Source organism: Nicotiana tabacum, chromosome 20, assembly GCF_000715075.1.
Source record: "Nicotiana tabacum cultivar K326 chromosome 20, ASM71507v2, whole genome shotgun sequence".
Classification (NCBI taxonomy): domain Eukaryota; kingdom Viridiplantae; phylum Streptophyta; class Magnoliopsida; order Solanales; family Solanaceae; genus Nicotiana; species Nicotiana tabacum.
This window is the reverse complement of record NC_134099.1, coordinates 46786925-46809460: the sequence shown is the minus strand read 5'-3', so window position 1 is coordinate 46809460 and position 22536 is coordinate 46786925.

Here is a 22536-nt window from a genome sequence, read left to right as displayed (position 1 = left end):
TTTCTGATTTTTGTTTTTCTGTTGTTGTATATCTGTGTGTGTGTGAATGCTCTTTTGTTCCTTTTCTGTTTCTTTTTCCTCTTTTAAAATCTCTCAAACTCTCCTCTTCTGAAAACTGATCCTAAAATCTGAAACTCCCTCTCAATTTTCCTAAAATTTCTTCAAAAGGAACTCTTAAACTTTCTTCCAGTTTTTCTGAAAATTTCTCAAACTCTCCTAAATTCTGCATGCAAAACTCTCTCTTAAAATTCTCTCTTTCTCACTCAAAAATTCTCGTTTTTCTCTCTTAAAAATTCTGTTTTCTCACTCAAAAATTCTGTTTTTAACTGTCTGTCCAGCTCCTGTATTTATACAGGGCTGGTCCTAGGCAATTTAAGTGCTTCTTGGACCCCCTTCTTCTTTTTAAAAACAGAAAATCCCATTATGTAAAACCTTTTCCCTGATTTTCAGCAGCTCATTATCCCTTGTTCCCCATTAGTATTATTAACTAATAGCAACTAACATTACATTATAATATACTAGTACTAACACCCTGTTTTTTACTGCTCATTCCCAGAAATGCCCCTGAAATCTTGATGTTATTACTGAAAAATCAGAACCTATAGCAAAACAGTTTCTAAAAATCTGTACAAACTTAGTTATTCTTCTGATTTACAGCTATAACCAATCCTATTAACCTCCTAATACAGTTGTATCTGACCAACTTTGTAAACTAGAATCCAAACTTGACATTATAGCAATATTTCACTGAATTTAGAACTTAACAACATATTACTGAAAATTATCAACACAATTCAGACTGGACCTAACACTGAACTAGAATCAAACACACACAGGATCATTGTCAATACTGACAATGTCCTGAAACTTTAATGTTCAGACAGTAACATATATACAACCTTTATTTTGACAGATTCATATAAACCAGGATGATTTAACTAACGAGTATTAGCTAAAATGATTATCTACAGTATTCGTCAACAAACAGTACATAATAACAGATAATTTCAATCAGTATTATGAGAATTCGTAATATAATTAATCGACGAACTTAATCGAGTCGATTACACACATTGTAAACAATCACAACCAATAGAAACAATTCTCATTCGGATCAAGTAGATGGGGTAGGAGACAGAAATGACAGAATTGATCAAAACAAATATGAAAAATTAAAAAAAAACTATTAAAACAGACAACAATACACGTAGAATACACAAAAGAAATAGAAAATACCTCTGAATCTTCAAATTTATTCAGACACAGACTCAACTTGGATTCGGACATTTTTGAGGTTGAACAGACTTTATTCGAAGTATTCTCAGTTGAGAATACCTCGATTAAAGTCTCTTAGACCTCAATCCTTCACTCGAATCGGAAAAATTCCAAGATTGGAAAATTCTTTGGGTTCCAGATTTTGGATCTTAAATCCGAACACTTCTAGGCAGATTCGAAGCAAACCAACGGTATTCTAGGCACGAGCGAGGTCTAGGGGTCATTTGGTGTTAATTTGGAAAGAATCTGAGTAGGGTTAGGTTTCACTCGAATCTTCAAGTTAAGATTCGAGCAGTTCTATGAAGATTCGAACCATGCTACTAACAGATCCGTGATGAGGATGGACAAGGGAAGCTCTGGTGTTATTTTGGAAGTCATCAGAGACAGTTGGTTCTTCAGGCCAAACTTCGATCGAAGATTCGAGACATTGGGGCCTGATTCGAGGTATATGTGTTATGGATTTGGAATGGGGAGGTTGAGAGGAGTCGAGGGTGTTAAGGTGGGGTGGTTTGGACTACCGGAACCGCCGTGAGGCGATTTCCGGTAGGCGGTGCACGGTGGTGGAAGGTGAAGTTCATTTGGTCTCTTGAAGGAGACGATGAACAGGGCCGAAGGGTGGGGTGTTTGGTCTGGGGGCTGGGGTGTGGATTTGATTTATATACGAGTGGGGTGGATTGATCTCATCCGTTGGATCAATTAAGATTTACGGTTGAGATCAATTCACTTAACCAAACGTCGTCGTTTGGTTAAAGGTTGGGGTCAGGCTGGATCGGGTTAAAGGGTCAGGTTACGGGTTACGGGTAAGGGTAGTGTATCTCAACCGTTGGATGAATTGAATCCGACGACCCTTGATGAAGGGTGATGAAACGTCGTCATTTTGATTTGTTTGAATTGGACCGGACATGGGGCTGTTGGGATTGGGCTATGAAGGGGATTAATTGATTTGGGCCTGGATTTTAATCCAGGTCCGATCTTTTACTAGTATGTTTTCTTTATTTTATTTTTTAATTAATTCATTTTCTAATTTAAAAATTATAAAACCATTTTAACTTCACAAAAAATATATTAATTACTCTATAACAATTATTTAACACATAGGCAAAAACATCAATTACATAGTGAAACATTTAAAATAGATCCAATGCGTATTTTTTTTTTGCAATTTTATTTAAATTATCTCTTAAATGCATAATTAAATCCTATATGCATGCAATATGTATTTTATTTTATTTTTATTTTATTATGACAAATATAAACATTTACGGACATAATACAAATATTTAACACCACGCAAATTCACAAATTACACAGTAAAAGAAATTTATTTTGATTTATTTTGGAGCAATTTTTCGTAATGCAAAAATCACGTGCTCACAGCTGCCCCTCTTTGTGCGGAAACTCGAAGAGTTTTCGTGCAAAGATAAAGTGAGCGAATACGAGCGATTTTTGCCCGTTCGAATACTCCGTGGGAAGCATTTTTAGAAAGATTTGACCGAACCTCTGCTTCAAAGGTTTCCTACATATCCTTGGCTATAAAGGAATCAGGTCAATGTAGTTCGGGAATTTTTGGTAGCTGGGACTACCGTGGGACTGTGATGTTACTGCTGTTTCGTGCTGTTTTTACTGCTTACTGACCTCCTTATTACACCTTACTTTAAAGGAAATACAAAAAGCTAAATTAGACTATGGTACACGAATTATAAAAATCTTATCTAGATCATGCCCTTGCGTTTCTTGTTGTCTTGATATCTTGGTGACTCTTGGGTATTTGGCTTATTCCGTATTCCTTTTGGAACTCTTGTTGTTTCTTGCTGGGGATTCTGTTGGACTTCTCTGCTTTATTGATTCTAAGTGTGCTCCTTTATCATATGAGCGGGCTTTTGATTTCAACACTTCAATTGTATTCCCTCGTTCTTCAGGTGGGTGTCTTGACTGCTTTAATTCTTTGTCCTCATTCTCCAGGTGGACGCCTGACTTCTTTAATTCTCATCCTCATTCTCCAGGTGGACGCCTGATTTCTTTAATTCTCATCCTTATTCTCCAGGTGGACGCCTGATTTCTTCAATTCTTTGTCCTCATTCTCCAGGTGGACGCCTGATTTCTTCAATTCTCATCCTCATTCTCCAGGTGGACGCCTGATTTCTTCTTTTCTTTGTCCTCATTCTCCAGGTGGACGCCTGATTTTCTTTAATTCTCATCCTCATTCTCCAGGTGGACGCCTGATTTCTTCAATTCTTTGTCCTCATTCTCCAGGTGGACGCCTGATTTCTTTTTCTCATCCTCATTCTCCAGGTGGACGCCTGACTTCTTTAATTCTCATCCTCATTCTCCAGGTGGACGCCTGATTTCTTTAATTCTCATCCTTATTCTCCAGGTGGACGCCTGATTTCTTCAATTCTTTGTCCTCATTCTCCAGGTGGACGCCTGATTTCTTCAATTCTCATCCTCATTCTCCAGGTGGACGCCTGATTTCTTCTTTTCTTTGTCCTCATTCTCCAGGTGGACGCCTGATTTTCTTTAATTCTCATCCTCATTCTCCAGGTGGACGCCTGATTTCTTCAATTCTTTGTCCTCATTCTCCAGGTGGACGCCTGATTTCTTTTTCTCATCCTCATTCTCCAGGTGGACGCCTGATTTCTTCAATTCTTTGTCCTCATTCTCCAGGTGGACGCCTGATTTCTTTTTCTCATCCTCATTCTCCAGGTGGACGCCTGACTTCTTTAATTCTCATCCTTATTCTCCAGGTGGACGCCTAATTTCTTCAATTCTTTGTCCTCATTCTCCAGGTGGACGCCTGATTTCTTCAATTCTCATCCTCATTCTCCAGGTGGACGCCTGATTTTCTTTTTTTTCTCATCCTCATTTTCCAGGTGGACGCCTGACTTCTTCTTCTTTACCAGGTATTTCCAGACAAAAATATTGTATTTGCCCCTGTTTTAAATCAAAAAAAACTTCGTTAGTTTAAAGCAGGGTGGCTGGTTGTGGTATTCTTGCCGATGGTGATGTTTCTCTTCGTCTTTCTTTATTGCCTTGGAATGATTGAAAAGACTATTTTGTCTTTGTAATTGATCCTTGACTATAGGATTTCCTTCTGTATGTTTTCCTTTAAAACCTTTTAACTGTAATCAAATGCCTCTTCTGACTTTGCTGATCCACTTTTGATTTCCTCTTTCTTACATCCATATTTTATCTCCCACCTTTCGTGGGCGTATTTTGTAGCCTTGGATCTTGGTAGTATACCTTGACATTTTTTCTTATTTGTTTAGAATAAAATTTATCTCAAAGCTTGGAGAAAGTAAGATTACTAGTAGCGAAATACGCTGATTTTGACAATTATAGAATGAAAAGAAAAATCCAATTTTTGGATGACTGTTGGAAAAGGAATAAAAAGACTTATCTGATTGGAATTACTGGCACCAATGATCAGGGTATGCATTTCGGATTAATCAACCCAGCCTTTTAATCAATCTCCTTTCAATTGTCTCAAAGAGTTTTCATTGATCAATTTTCCTCATTTTTCACTTCTCCACTTCCCTTTCGCCTTATGGTGCCTGCGAAGGTTTTCACCAATAAGACTCTCTCATTTTACTTTTCTCTCAACTTCCGTCGCCTTATGGTGCCCGTGCGGGTTTTCACCTATAAGACTCTCTCATTTTTACTTTCTTTCCTTGTTTGTACCACTTCATTTGCTTGCATCAGCATTTTTCTAAGATTGATCGAAAGGTCTTTTTGGTATAAGGTTAGGAATGGAAAAGGTATTAAAAGCTAAATAGCTGTGGTATGGGTTTAAAATTACAACTCTTGGAATCTTTTCTTATTTCCAATACAATTCCTGCCCCAGTTTCTGGATTGGGGTCTCTTGATATTTCTTTTCCGTGCACATTGTGCATGTTGTGCACCCTATGACCGAGCCGTGAGGCGCCTACGTATCCTTCTTTGAGGAATCAGGTCAAACGTAGTTCACTCCATAATAGTGAAGATTTTTTTTTTTATTGATTCCAAGAGAGGTTAGGAAAGAAACAAGTATGGCTCAAAGGGGAAGCAAATGGTATAGTGTTTGGACAGCAGAATAAATTGCCTTTGTCATTTCAATCTTTGAAATAGTGCTAAATACAAACATTCAAAAGTTATGCATAATATCTCTTTACCGCGTCAGAATTGATCGCCATATCTATGCATTTGCCTTCAATATCTGTTAAACATAGTGCACCATTCGATAATACTCTGGTCACAATGAATGGTCCTTGCCAATTCGGAGCAAATTTGCCTTTTGCTTCAACCTGATGTGGAAGAATGCGTTTCAGCACATGCTGACCTACTTCGAACTTCCGGGGACGCACCTTTTTGTTGTATGCTCTTTCTATTCTTCTTTGATATAATTGACCATGGCATACTGCGGTCAATCGTTTTTCATCAATCAAATTTAACTGTTCTAGACGGGTTTTGACCCATTCATCATCATCAATCTTTGCTTCGGCAATGATCCGAAGGGAAGGAATCTCAATTTCTGCAGGAATTACTGCTTCGGTGCCGTATACCAACAAATAAGGAGTTGCTCCTACTGAAGTGCGAACAGTAGTGCGGTATCCCAATAATGCAAAGGGTAATTTTTCATGCCATTGTTTTGAACCTTCTACCATTTTCCGCAGTATCTTCTTTATGTTTTTGTTGGCTGCTTCTACTGCTCCATTCGCCTTGGGCCGATATGGGGTAGAGTTACGATGTGTAATCTTAAACTGTTGACATACTTCTTTCATTAAGTTGCTGTTAAGATTAGCACCATTATCCGTGATGATCACCTTCGGGATTCCGAATCGACATATGATATTTGAGTGGACAAAATCGACCACAGCTTTCTTGGTCACTGATTTGAATGTCTTGGCCTCAACCCATTTGGTAAAATAATCAATAGCTACCAGAATGAATCTGTGTCCATTGGATGCTGCCGGTTCAATTGGTCCGATCACATCCATGCCCCAAGCAACGAAAGGCCATGGTGCCGACATTGTGTGCAACTCGGATGGTGGAGAATGAATCAAATCTCCGTGTATTTGGCATTGATGACATTTGCGTACAAAACTGATACAATCTCTCTCCATGGTAAGCCAATAGTAACCAGCCCGTAGGATCTTCTTTGCCAACACATATCCGCTCATGTGGGGTCCGCAAACTCCTGAATGTATTTCAGCCATGACAGTTGTAGCTTGTCTGGCATCTATGCATCTTAATAATCCAAGATCTGGTGTTCTTTTATACAAAACTCCTCCGCGTAAGAAGAATCCATTTGCTAATCGCCTGATGGTCCTCTTTTGATCTCCTGTGGCTTGTGCGGGATATATGCTCATCCTGATATATTCCTTGATGTCGTGGAACCATGGTTCTCCATCAAATTCTTCTTCAACCATATTGCAATAAGCGTGCTGATTGTGGATTTGAATATGTATTGGATCCACATAAGCTTTGTCTGGATGGTGCAACATTGATGCTAGAGTAGCCAATGCATCAGCAACTTCATTATGGATTCTTGGAATATGTTGGAATTCCACTGATTGAAACCGCTGACAAAGATCATGTAGACATTGTCGGTATGGTATGAGCTTCAAATCTCGGGTTTCCCATTCTCCTTGAATTTGATGTATCAAAAGATCCGAATCTCCCATGACTAAGATTTCTCGGATACCCATGTCTGCAGCTAGCCTTAACCCCAAAATGCAAGCTTCATATTCAGCCATATTATTGGTGCAATAAAATCGTAATTGAGCCGTAACAGGATAGTGATGCCCTTTTTCAGAAATGATTACAGCTCCTATTCCTACTCCTTTCATGTTGGCGGCTCCATCAAAGAAAAGTTTCCAGCCAGGTTTTTCGATTTGTTCCACCTCGTCGATATGCATTGTTTCTTCATCAGGAAAATAAGTCTTCAACGGCTCATATTCCTCATCGACCGGGTTTTCGGCTAAATGATCGGCCAGTGCTTGAGCCTTCATTGCAGTCCGAGTCACATAGACGATGTCGAATTCCGTGAGCAATATCTGCCACTTTGCAAGTCTTCCCGTTGGCATAGGCTTTTGAAAAATGTATTTCAAGGGATCCAAACGAGAAATGAGGTAAGTAGTGTAGGATGACAAATAGTGTTTCAATTTTTGAGCTACCCATGTTAGGGCGCAACATGTCTTTTCCAGATGAGTATACTTAACCTCATAAGCTGTGAACTTCTTGCTAAGGTAGTAGATGGCCTGTTCTTTTCTGCCAGTGAGGTCATGCTGCCCCAATACACAACCAAATGAATTTTCCAAAACCGTCAAGTAAAGAATCAAAGGTCTTCCTGGCTCTGGCGGGACCAACACGGGTGGGTTTGATAAGTACCCTTTTATTTTATCGAACGCTTCCTGACACTCATCGGTCCATTTGATTGCAGCATCCTTTTTTAACAATTTGAAAATTGGCTCGCAGGTTGTTGTGAGCTGAGCAATAAACCTACTGATATAATTTAACCTTCCCAACAAACTCATTACTTCAGTTTTGTTTCTTGGGGGTGGCAGTTCTTGGATGGCTTTGATCTTTGATGGGTCTAGCTCGATGCCTCGTCGACTGACTATGAATCCCAGCAATTTTCCAGATGGAACTCCGAATGCGCACTTGGCAGGGTTAAGCTTGAGGTTGTACCTGCGAAGTCTTAAGAAGAACTTCCTCAAATCCCCAACGTGGTTGGTCTGATGCTTTGATTTTATGATTACATCATCCACGTATACCTCAATTTCCTTGTGTATCATATCATGAAACACTGTGGTCATTGCTCTCATATAGGTTGCTCCGGCGTTCTTCAAACCGAATGGCATTACCCTGTAGCAATAAGTTCCCCATGGTGTGATGAATGCCGTCTTTTCTGCATCTTCTTCATCCATTAGAATTTGATGATATCCGGCATAACAGTCCACGAAAGATCCTATATCATGCTTGGCACAATTGTCGATCAAGATATGGATATTGGGTAATGGGAAATTATCCTTTGGACTTGCTTTGTTGAGATTGCGATAGTCGACGCATACTCTAATTTTGCCGTCTTTCTTTGGCACAGGAACGATATTAACTAACCAAACAGGATATCGAGTGACTCGAATGACCTTTGCTTCCAATTGTTTGGTGATTTCTTCTTTAATTCTCACACTCATATCAGGCTTGAATTTTCTCAACCTCTGCTTGACAGGAGGCACTGTTGGATCGGTGGGTAATTTGTGGACCACTAAATCAGTGCTCAAGCCCGGCATGTCGTCATACGACCATGCAAAAATATCTTTGAATTCTATGAGTGCTTTAATTAACTCCTCTCGGATTTTTGGCTCGAGATGGACACTTATTTTAGTTTCTCGGACATTACTCGTGTCCCCTATATTGACATCCTCGGTATCATTCAAGTTAGGTTTGATTTTTTCCTCAAAGTGAATTAACTCTTTACTAATCTCTTCAAAAACCTCATCTTCATCATATTCTGATTCATAATCACAATATGTTTCTTGAATTAATATTTCGGAATCAGATTGATTTTTAAGACTGGGCTGAAGATTCCTCATGCATGCCATATCACTAGAGCCAGCATAAAAAGAACTGTACAAAAAAGAAGAAAAAGAAAAGAAAGCTATTAGGAATGATAATAAAAAGGAAACTGCTTTTTATTGGATAATGAAAAATAACAAGGTTTTGCACGCTTCAAACCAACTGTAAGATAAATTTTGGGATTACAACCTTGAAATATCCCAAACAAACTGAAAAAAAATCAAAATAAACTACCAAGACTCCTTTCGAATTGGGAGAGGAGTGGTTTTCCAATTATTGAGCTTTGTTTTTGGTCCAACGAATTGAACTTCTGTGTTGCTACACCCTTCTCCGTCTTCCAGCATATTTACATCACTAAACAATTTCTCTAACCTTTCAATTAATTCCTCCTCAGGATTGACCTGGGATTTAGGAATTGTTGTTATCGGGTGATTTTTAGCACCGGTCTTGACAAAAGACTTCAACAGCTGTGGTACTGGTTTTGGAAGAACCCATGCTTGGTGTTTCAACTTCCTGGCTCTCATCACGTCATTGGCGGTTGGTGTGAATCCTAAACCGAATGTTCCCCAGTTCTCGGGGAGAGATACTGGTTGTACAATTCCTTGCAAAGATAAGCCCAGACCTTTGCCGGGTATAAAGCCATTCTTCAGCATTTCATAAGCTACCATGACTGATGTAGAGGATACCTTTGGATTCGCAAGGTATTTTCCTTCTGGAATTTTCTCTACCGACACTGTGTCTGACACTTGGTATACCCATGGTCCTTGGTCAATTTCTGCTCCCTCGACTGGTACAATGGTGCTGTTGTGAGCATTTAAATTTTCTTCTCCATGCACGACTATTTCTTGATGGTCCTATTCAAACTTGACAACCTGATGTAATGTTGACGGGACTGCTTTAGCAGCATGGATCCATGGTCGACCCAACAACAAGTTGTAAGAAACAGTCATGTCCAAAACTTGGAATTCCATTGTGAATTCAACTGGCCCTATAGTTAGTTCCAACACTATGTCGCCAAATGAATCTCTACTTCCACCGTCAAATCCTCGTACGCAGATACTGTTCTTTTGAATCCTCTCCTCTTTAATTTTTAATTTGTTTAAAGTGGAGAGAGGGCATATGTTTGCACTGGACCCATTGTCGACCAATACCCGGGTTACTACGGAGTTTTCACATTTCACGGTGAGGTAAAGAGCTCTGTTGTGCTCGGTACCTTCCACAGGTAATTCATCATCAGCAAATGTAATCCTGTTCGTCTCAAAGATTCTGTTGGCTATTTTGCCCAAATGATTTACAGAGATCTTTTCAGGAACATGAGCTTCATTCAGGATTTTCATCAATGCCAGACGGTGTTCCTCTGAATGGATCAGTAATGATAACAATGAAATTTGAGCAGGGGTCTTCTTCAATTGATCCACAACAGAATAATCATGGAGCTTCATTTTTCTTAAAAACTCCTCCGCCTCTTCTTCTGTCACAGCTTTCTTCGTGGGCATTGGATTGTTTTTAGTTTTTCTCAACTCTTCGGGAGTAAAACATCTTCCCGATCGAGTCAAGCCTTGTACCTCACACACTTCTTCCTTGATTTCTTTGCCTTTGTACATTACGGTCACCCGTTCATAATTCCATGGGATGGCTTTGTTGTTGATGATTGGCAGCTGAATTACAGGTGCAATAATAACCCGATCTGTACGTTCTCCTTCCACAATTACGACGGGTTTGTTAGCAACCCCTGGTACTATCACCTTTGTCCTCTCTTGTTTTGCGGCAACTTTGTTCGATGATCCCTCATCGACTATCATAGACGGTTCACCACCATTCTTGTTATGCTTAGATACCGGCTTCTCCTCCATTAACTGCTTATCTGGCTTGGTTTCATGAGACTTGATCATCATGACAGTTTGTGACGGCTTCTTTGTCTCCCCATCAGCTTGTATGATTTCTATCATATTAGCCTCTTGATGGGCTGGCATTGGATTTCTATTGATATTTGGAGCTTCGGGGGTTTGAACCTCGATTTTATTAGTGTCAATCAGCTCTTGTATTGCATTTTTCAAATGCCAACATTTCTCCGTATCATGGCCTGGTGTACCGGAGCAATATTCACAGCTAATGGTGTAATCCAGATTCTTTGGTGGAGGATTGGGTAGCTTGGATTGTATTGGTCTCAACATGTCTAACTGTCTCAGCCTGTGGAACAGACTAGTGTAAGACTCTCCCAATGGAGTGTAAGTTTTCTTTTTCTGTTCCCTTTCTCCCCTGAATGCTGGTCTAGGCCTGAAACCTGGTCCGGGATAAGCTCGGGGGTAGGTATTTGGTGTGACAGGAGCACGCCAATTGGTGTGAACAGGTGGCTGATTGTATGCTTGAGCGTGGTTAATGGCGAAATGAGGCTCTGAAGGGTGATAGTAATGTTGGGATGAATCATGGTGGTAAGCTGATTGGCGAGGTCGTTGCTGATTATAGTAAAGCGGTGAACCCCTGGGTCCTGGCCAAATTCCTGAATCAACTACGGTTGCTTCCTCCCTCTTCTTTCTTCCGATTCCTCCTACCCCGCCTTGAATAGCTTGAGTAGTTGCCTTAATTGCTGAATAGCTCATGATTTTGTTTGTCTTGAGGCCTTCTTCTACCATACCTCCCATCTTCACTACCTCGTTGAATGATTTTCCAACCGATGCAACCAAGTGGGCGTAGTAAGTTGGTTCCAAGGCTTGGAGGAAGTAGTCTACCATTTCGCTCTCCTTCATAGGAGGATCCACTCTTGCCGCCTGTTCTCTCCACCGAAAACCATACTCTCTGAAACTTTCATTGTGTTTCTTCTCAAATTTGGTCAAAGATAATCGATCTGGGATGATTTCCAGATTGTATTGGAAATGGTATGCGAATGCCTGTGCCAGGTCATCCCAGGTGTACCATCTTCCATGGTCTTGGCGTGTATACCACTCCAAAGCTGATCCGCTTAGACTTTGACTAAAGTAAGCCATCAATAATTCATCCTTTCCTCCAGCTCCTCGCATCTTGCTACAGAAACCCCTTAAGTGGGCTACTGGGTCGCCGTGCCCGCTGTATAGGTCAAATTTGGGCATCTTAAAGCCAAATGGCAATTGTACATTAGGGAATAAGCATAAATCTTTGTAGGCTACACTGACTTGCCCACCTAATCCTCGCATGTCTCGGAACGACTGTTCTAGACTTTTGACCTTCCTGAACATCTCTTCTTGTTCAGCATTTTTGGCTGGCTTGTTAATTTCGGTTGGGAGATCAAACTGAGGAGCAGGTGAATTGATTTCGGAGGCTTTGAAGGTGGGCTCCGGGGGGTAATATTGGTTGTCTTGGGCCTGAAATGTAGGCTCACTAGGAGATTTGTGAAATGTAGCAGGGGAGGTGCTACAAAAACAGGAGTCATAGGTGGAGGAAGGTACGGAACTGGTTTTGGAGGTGGAGACTGTGGTGTCTGAGAGGTGGTGCCTCGGTAGTGCTGATAAATGGGGAAACTTGGGGATAATTCAGTGGTGATATTATCCTGAGTTTGGATTATTGATGGAGCAGGGTTATTTGGGTAAGATGGGGGCAACTGTCCTGTAGACCAAGCTTGGTACATTTCTGCCATTTGCTGCTTGAGCTTAAGCATTTCTTCTTTCATTTTCCCGACATCCATCTCTTCTATCTCCATACTTGTGTCAACATCTGGGATAGACATACTTTCGGGTATTGGTCCTTTTGATCTTGTGTGATAGTGATAATATGCCAGTATACTCTTTAGAGAAACTAACTGGTTGAATTCTGAAAATGAACAAACTTGTTAGTTTTGAGAGTTTAACACATATATAATCACACGTTGAGATGCAATGCTCCTAGACAAATAATCCCTTTCTATTATGCATTCGCTCGGTTGCTTGTATCGTCCCAGCTTTATTGAAATTGAAAAATTGTCATTCGCTTTTATTTACTATAGATATCTTTATCGTGGTGATCGACTCTTAGAGATTGCCTATGTATTATGTCAAACATGAATCAGACCTTGCGTAGTTCGGATCAAAGTCAATCATGTTTATTTATTTACACAAAGATGGAATTACATTCGAAAACTTTAAGAAAATAGCTTGAAATACACACACTTAAATCAGAATAAAAGATACAATTCATAACATCTCACAAAATGCCTCACTTTCCACTTTTGTTCTCTAATATTGGATTATCTGCTCAATGTGGGGCTTGACCTGGATGGCCTCCCAGCGTACGATACATCCTTTCCAACTCTATTGCTAGATGACGAGCAAAAGTGGGCGCATGCTCTGTAAACCTTTCATAATCCATTCCTTGGCAGTTTACATAACTTTGAGATGTGAAGACTGCCAAGTCGTGGACTTGTGCCCTGAAACCTTTGAGACGTTGGTCTTGGTCTTGCAATTGCTGCTGACGAGTGGTGGCTATGTCTCTGACACGGTTTTCACGATCTAAAGCTGATTCTAATAGAGCTCGGAGTCTGGCCTGCTCTAATCTTGCTTGTGATCTTTCCCTGTCGAGGTCTGCTTGTTGGTATTCTCTGTTGCATCTTCTTGCCTCTTCTAGTTGTGCACGAAGCTGGTCTTCTGATCGCATCCAATAGTCTTTTTCCTTCTTGAATTGAGCCTTGTCTTTTTCGGATTGCCTATCCTGGCGTTCCTTGTTAGATCTGGCTTCTTCATTTAATTGTTGGATCCTTTCTTTTGCTTTGCTCAATGCCCTTTCGTTTTCTGCAAGAATGGAGTCAAAATCTTGCATTTTTCCGAAGAGATTGGCGATGGTTTTTTGATCTTTCCAGCTTCTCTTCGGCGTTTCAGAGGCTCTTTTCATTTTTTGGAATCGAGCATGAAGATTTTCATTCTCACAAGCTAGACTCTTTTTCTCGCCTTTGGCTTCTTGTTCTTGCAAATCTTTCTCCAAACTGAGGCTTCTTAGATTTTCTTTTAGGGCATGGATAGTGGCTTTGTACCCTTTTTCTTTTTCTTCCCAGATTAACCGTTCTTGGATTTTATCATTGAAATTTTGAACATGGGGTCTTTTTGTTGGCCTTTTTAGCTCAGGTTCCGGTACATCATCCACGCGGGACCGCTTTTCGAACCACCTTGCATATCCAGGATTTATCTCACCCTTGGTAGCGTCTAGAACTTGAGTATCATTTTTCAAGTATCGGCAACCATTCCACATCTGCTGAAGTAGAGCTTCGGGAATAGTGGCTTCTGGGTGTAATTCGATTACTTGCATACTCAAATCTTCCTCATCAGGAACTATTTGATATCTCCCTAGTTGTCTTAGGACTCTTAGTGGTGCATATGGCTGAATGCTTCTCAATCCCAATAGTAGTAGATAACTATTTGAGGTTGACATATGTATTACTTCTCTCATCGGGAGCCATCCCAGAGTCCATTCAATTTGATTTGCCGTTAAAGCCTTTAGATGAGATACCCATGCTTCTATCCCTTCTGGAGCTTGGTAATTTTTTGTTCTTTCCTCATAGCTCTCGATGCAATTAGCTCTGTTCGACCCATACTGTATGATCTTGGGTTGTTGTTGGAGATGTTCAATCACCCACATTTGCAACAAAATTTTGCATCCTTCGAAAACCTTCCCCCCTGATTTGCATAAAGTCAAAGCCCGATAAATATCTGACAGAATGATGGGGACAAGGGTGTGATTTTCTTTAGTGGTGAGGATTTGCACAATTTTTGCGGTGCGAATATCAATTGTTCGCTCTTTATTTGGGAAGACCATGACTCCTAGAAAAGCCACCATGAAAGCAAATTGTCGGTGTATCTGCCAAGTGTCTTTGTTTTGCTTATTAGTAAGGCCTTTCTCATGAATTTCGAACCCATCTGACTTTCCAAATCTGGAATACAAAAAGTTGAAGGAACAACATCCATTGATGACATTGCTTTTCCTGATTTGACTGCTGATGTTCAGAAGACCGAAGAATCGATGTATTGAAGGAGCCTTTGTGAATATCAAGCTTTAATTTCTTAAACTTCCGTCAAAACCAACATAGTCAGCTACCTCCTCTAATGTAGGAGTAAGCTCGAAGTCAGAGAAACGGAAAACATTGTGAACAGGATCCCAGAAAGTTACTAATGCCGTAATCAGATCATCCCGAGGCTCAACTTTCATAATGTCCGTGAGATTTCCCAAATGCTTGACGACCCATTTTTGACCGTCTTCGCCCAAATCATACCACCACATTTGAAGCTGACATAGAAATTCCTCCGTACTTGTGGATGAGGGGCTTTGTGTGGTGCTCATTTTGTATCTGAAATTTAATTTTAATAAAGTCAAAATTTATTTTGGGAAAATTTATACTAAAATTTATTTTCGAATTTTTTTTTTCATTAAATATTTTTATTTCAAAATTTAAAACTATTTTTTTTTCGAAAATTTTAAAACAACCCATTTTATTCCTTGCTTCTTACCATGATTTTATTTAAGCTGGTCAACAAGCATGTTTGAGGCAAATGAATGCACAAGTAGCAAGTAGGATGCATCATGATGGTCTTTTAATTTTGGGTTCACCTGTCCTAGACAGACCCAACCCCTGTGTTGAGTCTCCAAGGGCAAATGCATATGATGCAAATATTCGTTCCTACTAGGGATCCGGTACATGGCTGAGTTATTCTAAGTGTAAAACCTTAGGTTGATTGTTCTAAACCTGGCTTACCCAAATGGACAGTTTGAGCCAAAGCGGGGGCAACGTACCGGGAGCACGAAAGTCTGCCCGGCCTAGTTACTTGTCCCAACTCCGTCTTATTTGGTATGACTTTAACAGAAAGGTGGGTCACGCGCACGTGTACACCATAAATTCAGAAGACTCAGAAAGAAGGGGCTTTCGTAGCAGTTGTATATATTCACAATTCAAATAATATTAAAGCGGTAAAAAAAACATTTAGCATATTAGCATATAAACAGTTGAAAATTATATAGTAAGTAAAGCCAATAAAACAGATATTTTAAGCTCGAATTCTTTAAACCCTGAACCAAAGATTCTGGGTTGAGTCCCCAGCAGAGTCGCCAGAGCTGTCGCACCTCTTTGTTTTTTCCCGCGCCCGCGGGGCGCGTGGGGAGTTTTCTCCAATTAAAGGACAGTCGAGACGGGATTTGTTTATTTGTTTCAGAGTCGCCACCTGGGAATTTTGAGGCGTCCCAAGTCACCAATTATAATCCCTGAATCGAGGAGAATATGACTCTGTTTATTTTTTTTCCGCGAACCAGAAATCCTGAGTAAGGAATTCTGTTAATCCGGAAGAAGGTGTTAGGCATTTCCGAATTCCGTGGTTCTAGCACGGTCGCTTAACTGTTTTTATTATTGGCTTAATCAACTTGATTTTATTAAATATTGATGTTTTCTGATTTTACTACTGCTTATACTTATTACGATTGAAACCTTCTTTGAATCGAATTACGCGTACGTATATTCGTGTTATAAATTAAAAATGCGGAATTGTGTCACGCGTACGTGTACACAATAATTTTTTATAATATATTAAGCAATCATTTCTCCGAGATTGTTTTGAATCAAGAATATTTATTTTTCTTGAATAGTGAACCGTACATCTCGGGTTTTTTATGAAATTGATTTAATGCCTTTAGAAAAATCCTTTTATTAAATATTCGCTCGAAATTGCGCGTACGCATAATCCGAAGTTTTGTTTCTTTAAAAAGTATAATCAGGGTACGCGAACGTATCCCTAATTGCGCAACATATTTGTAATGATATTATGAAATTTTGAAGAAAAATGTTTGTTATATCACGAAAAATCTTGTTTTAAGATATTCTTTAAATTTTTGGAAAATAATCCACAATTTATTAAATATCGACCATTGATTATAATTTCCGAATATAAATCATATTCATTCCAATTATTCAAATTCAAAAGACAGAATAAAAATATGATTAGTACTAACTTTAAAACAAATGTGACATATATAAATATGCCAAATAATAAATTGCATATGAAACCGAAAATAAATAATTCATAAAGGAAGGAAATATTTCCGGGAATTTTCATGATTATTTAATGCAAATTCTATTTCATTGATTTAAGAAGTTGCCATTTATGTATATACAAATCAACTTATTCTCATATGCTTGCTTTTAATCTAATAGGCCTAATTACTTGGTTAATTTATTTTAAGAAGGTAGATAGGCATTCGAGTTTATAAGAAAGGAATTATTATACAAGCCAATTCAATAAAATTACCTTATATGCAACTTAGTTATATGTTGTAAACCTTCATAATATTTTAAACATCGTAACAAGCTATACCATGTCACCTTTCACCAAAGTTTATACACACATCTATTATCTTATCGACATCATCATCTTAACCTTATGTAACAAAAAATATCACTACTATAGTTATCTTGGCCCTTCTACATCACTTCTTACTTAACCAACAACAAAATTTAAATAATGAACAACATTCATACCATATTCCCTACTTCGACAATTTAATATGATTAAACTAATGAGATAATGAGCTAATGTTATTACAAATCTTTATACGAACTTTCAAAGTAAGACAATTAGCTCATAGCTATCAAATTGAATTCACTACTAATTAACTAACATAAAATAAAAAAACGAGATTTAAATTGATGAATTTGGACAGATAAAAACGGAATTTCAATTCAATCTTCATTTATCCACCATATTGAATCTCTTTCCAACATAGAATTTAAAAGGATATATATACCTGAAAATGAAGGTAGAAGAAGTAAGTTTCAGCAGTTGCAGCAGTAACAAAAACAGCGAAATACCAGTATTCCCTCAAATTTGAGCAATAAGAGGATCCGAAGAAAACAGATACACAGTACAGCTATTTTTAAAGCTGGACACTTCAAATATTAATTGAATCAATGGAACCAAGTAAGGTTGAACAAATTCAACAAAAGAAACAATATTTCAAATTTCAATTCCTTTTCAGTTTCAAAATCCCATTTTTTCTGATTTTTGTTTTTCTGTTGTTGTATATCTGTGTGTGTGTGAATGCTCTTTTGTTCCTTTTCTGTTTCTTTTTCCTCTTTTAAAATCTCTCAAACTCTCCTCTTCTGAAAACTGATCCTAAAATCTGAAACTCCCTCTCAATTTTCCTAAAATTTCTTCAAAAGGAACTCTTAAACTTTCTTCCAGTTTTTCTGAAAATTTCTCAAACTCTCCTAAATTCTGCATGCAAAACTCTCTCTTAAAATTCTCTCTTTCTCACTCAAAAATTCTCGTTTTTCTCTCTTAAAAATTCTGTTTTCTCACTCAAAAATTCTGTTTTTAACTGTCTGTCCAGCTCCTGTATTTATACAGGGCTGGTCCTAGGCAATTTAAGTGCTTCTTGGACCCCCTTCTTCTTTTTAAAAACAGAAAATCCCATTATGTAAAACCTTTTCCCTGATTTTCAGCAGCCCATTATCCCTTGTTCCCCATTAGTATTATTAACTAATAGCAACTAACATTACATTATAATATACTAGTACTAACACCCTGTTTTTTACTGCTCATTCCCAGAAATGCCCCTGAAATCTTGATGTTATTACTGAAAAATCAGAACCTATAGCAAAACAGTTTCTAAAAATCTGTACAAACTTAGTTATTCTTCTGATTTACAACTATAACCAATCCTATAACCTCCTAATACAATTGTATCTGACCAACTTTGTAAACTAGAATCCAAACTTGACATTATAGCAATATTTCACTGAATTTAGAACTTAACAACATATTACTGAAAATTATCAACACAATTCAGACTGGACCTAACACTGAACTAGAATCAAACACACACAGGATCATTGTCAATACTGACAATGTCCTGAAACTTTAATGTTCAGACAGTAACATATATACAACCTTTATTTTGACAGATTCATATAAACCAGGATGATTTAACTAACGAGTATTAGCTAAAATGATTATCTACAGTATTCGTCAACAAACAGTACATAATAACAGATAATTTCAATCAGTATTATGAGAATTCGTAATATAATTAATCGACGAACTTAATCGAGTCGATTACACACATTGTAAACAATCACAACCAATAGAAACAATTCTCATTCGGATCAAGTAGATGGGGTAGGAGACAGAAATGACAGAATTGATCAAAACAAATATGAAAAATTAAAAAAAACTATTAAAACAGACAACAATACACGTAGAATACACAAAAGAAATAGAAAATACCTCTGAATCTTCAAATTTATTCAGACACAGACTCAACTTGGATTCGGACATTTTTGAGGTTGAACAGACTTTATTCGAAGTATTCTCAGTTGAGAATACCTCGATTAAAGTCTCTTAGACCTCAATCCTTCACTCGAATCGAAAAAATTCCAAGATTGGAAAATTCTTTGGGTTCCAGATTTTGGATCTTAAATCCGAACACTTCTAGGCAGATTCGAAGCAAACCAACGGTATTCTAGGCACGAGCGAGGTCTAGGGGTCATTTGGTGTTAATTTGGAAAGAATCTGAGTAGGGTTAGGTTTCACTCGAATCTTCAAGTTAAGATTCGAGCAGTTCTATGAAGATTCGAACCATGCTACTAACAGATCCGTGATGAGGATGGACAGGGGAAGCTCTGGTGTTATTTTGGAAGTCATCAGAGACAGTTGGTTCTTCAGGCCAAACTTCGATCGAAGATTCGAGACATTGGGGCCTGATTCGAGGTATATGTGTTATGGATTTGGAATGGGGAGGTTGAGAGGAGTCGAGGGTGTTAAGGTGGGGTGGTTTGGACTACCGGAACCGCCGTGAGGCGATTTCCGGTAGGCGGTGCACGGTGGTGGAAGGTGAAGTTCATTTGGTCTCTTGAAGGAGACGATGAACAGGGCCGAAGGGTGGGGTGTTTGGTCTGGGGGGCTGGGGTATGTATTTGATTTATATACGAGTGGGGTGGATTGATCTCATCCGTTGGATCAATTAAGATTTACGGTTGAGATCAATTCACTTAACCAAACGTCGTCGTTTGGTTAAAGGTTGGGGTCAGGCTGGATCGGGTTAAAGGGTCGGGTTACGGGTTACGGGTAAGGGTAGTGTATCTCAACCGTTGGATGAATTGAATCCGACGGCCCTTGATGAAGGGTGATGAAACGTCGTCGTTTTGATTTGTTTGAATTGGACCGGACATGGGGCTGTTGGGATTGGGCTGTGAAGGGGATTAATTGATTTGGGCCTGGATTTTAATCCAGGTCCGATCTTTTACTAGTATGTTTTCTTTATTTTATTTTTTAATTAATTCATTTTCTAATTTAAAAATTATAAAACCATTTTAACTTCACAAAAAATATATTAATTACTCTATAACAATTATTTAACACATAGGCAAAAACATCAATTACATAGTGAAACATTTAAAATAGATCCAATGCGTATTTTTTTTTGCGATTTTATTTAAATTATCTCTTAAATGCATAATTAAATCCTATATGCATGCAATATGTATTTTATTTTATTTTTATTTTATTATGACAAATATAAACATTTACGGACATAATACAAATATTTAACACCACGCAAATTCACAAATTACACAGTAAAAGAAATTTATTTTGATTTATTTTGGAGCAATTTTTCGTAATGCAAAAATCACGTGCTCACAACAACTAAAACGAACTTGAGAGTGTGAAGTCTGGGCTCAGTTGTGGACTTATAAATCTATGCCTTAATATTGCACATCTTGCGTTGGATATCTATTTTTAGTTTTGCTTGGTTTATAATGAAAATGCATAACTTAGTTTATCTTTTTCTTTAGTACTAGTCATGTAATTAATAGTACTTATTAGATGTACTTATTTTAGCATGACTTATATAGTACTTTTAGATTATGTTCATTTTTATTATGCCTTATTAATTAGCAATATTTGTTTTATGCGATTTTATTATCTTTGTTATTGAATATTTTAATACAACGATATGACTCATCTCATATTATTATGTTATTTTCTTGAAAAATACATTATATAATTGTATCCTACAAGGACTAAAGAAAAAAAATATTTGGAGCACAAGTTACATATTGCTATGAAGACTTTATCGGAAAAAACCCGAAAACTCGGAAAATTTTGAAAAATCCGAGAAAATCGATATTGAAAAACCTGACTTTGTTGGTTTTCTTTGGTTTATAGATTAAAAAAACTGGCACCATTGATTTGGTTTGATTATTGATAGAAATTAAGGGTCCACCAAACTATATAGAGAACCGAGTTCTATATTAGTTCCCACATAACACATGCACACTGCAGTAAGTAAATAACACAATGGAGTTTTACGTGGAAAACTCTCAGCTCATGGGATTAAAAACCACGACTTACCTTTATAAGATTTCAACTTCACTACTGAGCAAACTTAAGATTACAACATATTATAACCTAGGAAGTAACCTCTTAATCCCTCACTAACTTGTAATAACTCTATTACAAAGGTTTACAACTCGACTAACTCTAGCCAAGACACAAACACAAAGGTTTATGATTTACAAAAGATTCCTACACAATGCTTCTAATTAAACTAAGTAAGAATTATAAGTAAAGAACTTTGACAAAGGTGCAATATAACTAAGGACATGTAATGACTCAATACAGAGAACTGGTCCGTTGTTATGTTGTTCTTTATTTTTTATGCCCTTGAGAATCACTTTCCAGATTGATTGCTCACTTCGAGAGAATGCTCAATCGATTCTTGAATGTGTGTGTTATGTTTTACCTTTGCTTCAATGATAATATTGCATAGGTGACATCACTTGAATGATGTAAGCATATTTGGTACAAGGGTATTCCCTATAAAGTTGACTGTCACACTGTTTGCTCTGTTGCATGTGCAAGCAACAACTTTACAGCTGTCGGGGTTGACTGGTACAGTCACCAAGGGAATTGGTGCCCATCTGTTCCCTCTGCTGTTTCTCTTGACTCTGAAGAATTGAACCATGTCCCTGACTTGAGACTTGTTGATCTTGAGTACTTGAAGATGCGTAACAGGTTCCATATCTGGTTCTTAACATTAAGTTTGTTTGATTATTAAAACATAATATGGATACATATAAACCTGTCAATTTCCCCCTTTTTGATGATGACAAGCTTATAATTTAAGTTCCCCTTAAGATCCAAAATGGCGTACTCATATCCCGTGTTCCCCCTGAATCTGTTCCCCCTTAATTATTTTCCCCCTTTTAGCATCATAAAAAGATCAGTAACAGTAACAAGCAACAAGCAAAAAGAAGTCTAGCTTGGTTAACTCATGCCATATGTGTGCACACAATCATGACTAAAAACAGAGCAAGGCATACACAACAAAAGGATGAAACTTTCATTAATTTTTAGAAATTAAGCAGGGAGCAGTTCCATTGTTACCAAAACATCCACAAAATAAAAACAACAAGAAGGTCATAAACATCATCAGAACTAAAATAGAGGACAAACTCTAAGAACTTGATACTGGAAAGGGAATACTTTTTAGGAAGCACTGGAAGGGGAAGGCCTAGATGAAGAGGTAAGGGTTCTAAGAAGGATGTCCATTCGAGCATTAGCTGACACCTGCTCATTGAGCATTCTCTCCTTCAAGTCCTCAACCTGTTTCCTGAGGTCAGCATTTTTTTTGTCAGGCAAGCAACCTCTGTGCTTTGAGAGTTGCTGGAACCAGGTGCCTCCTGAACCTGACTGAGCTGTCCTTCGAGAATGGCATTCCTTTCCT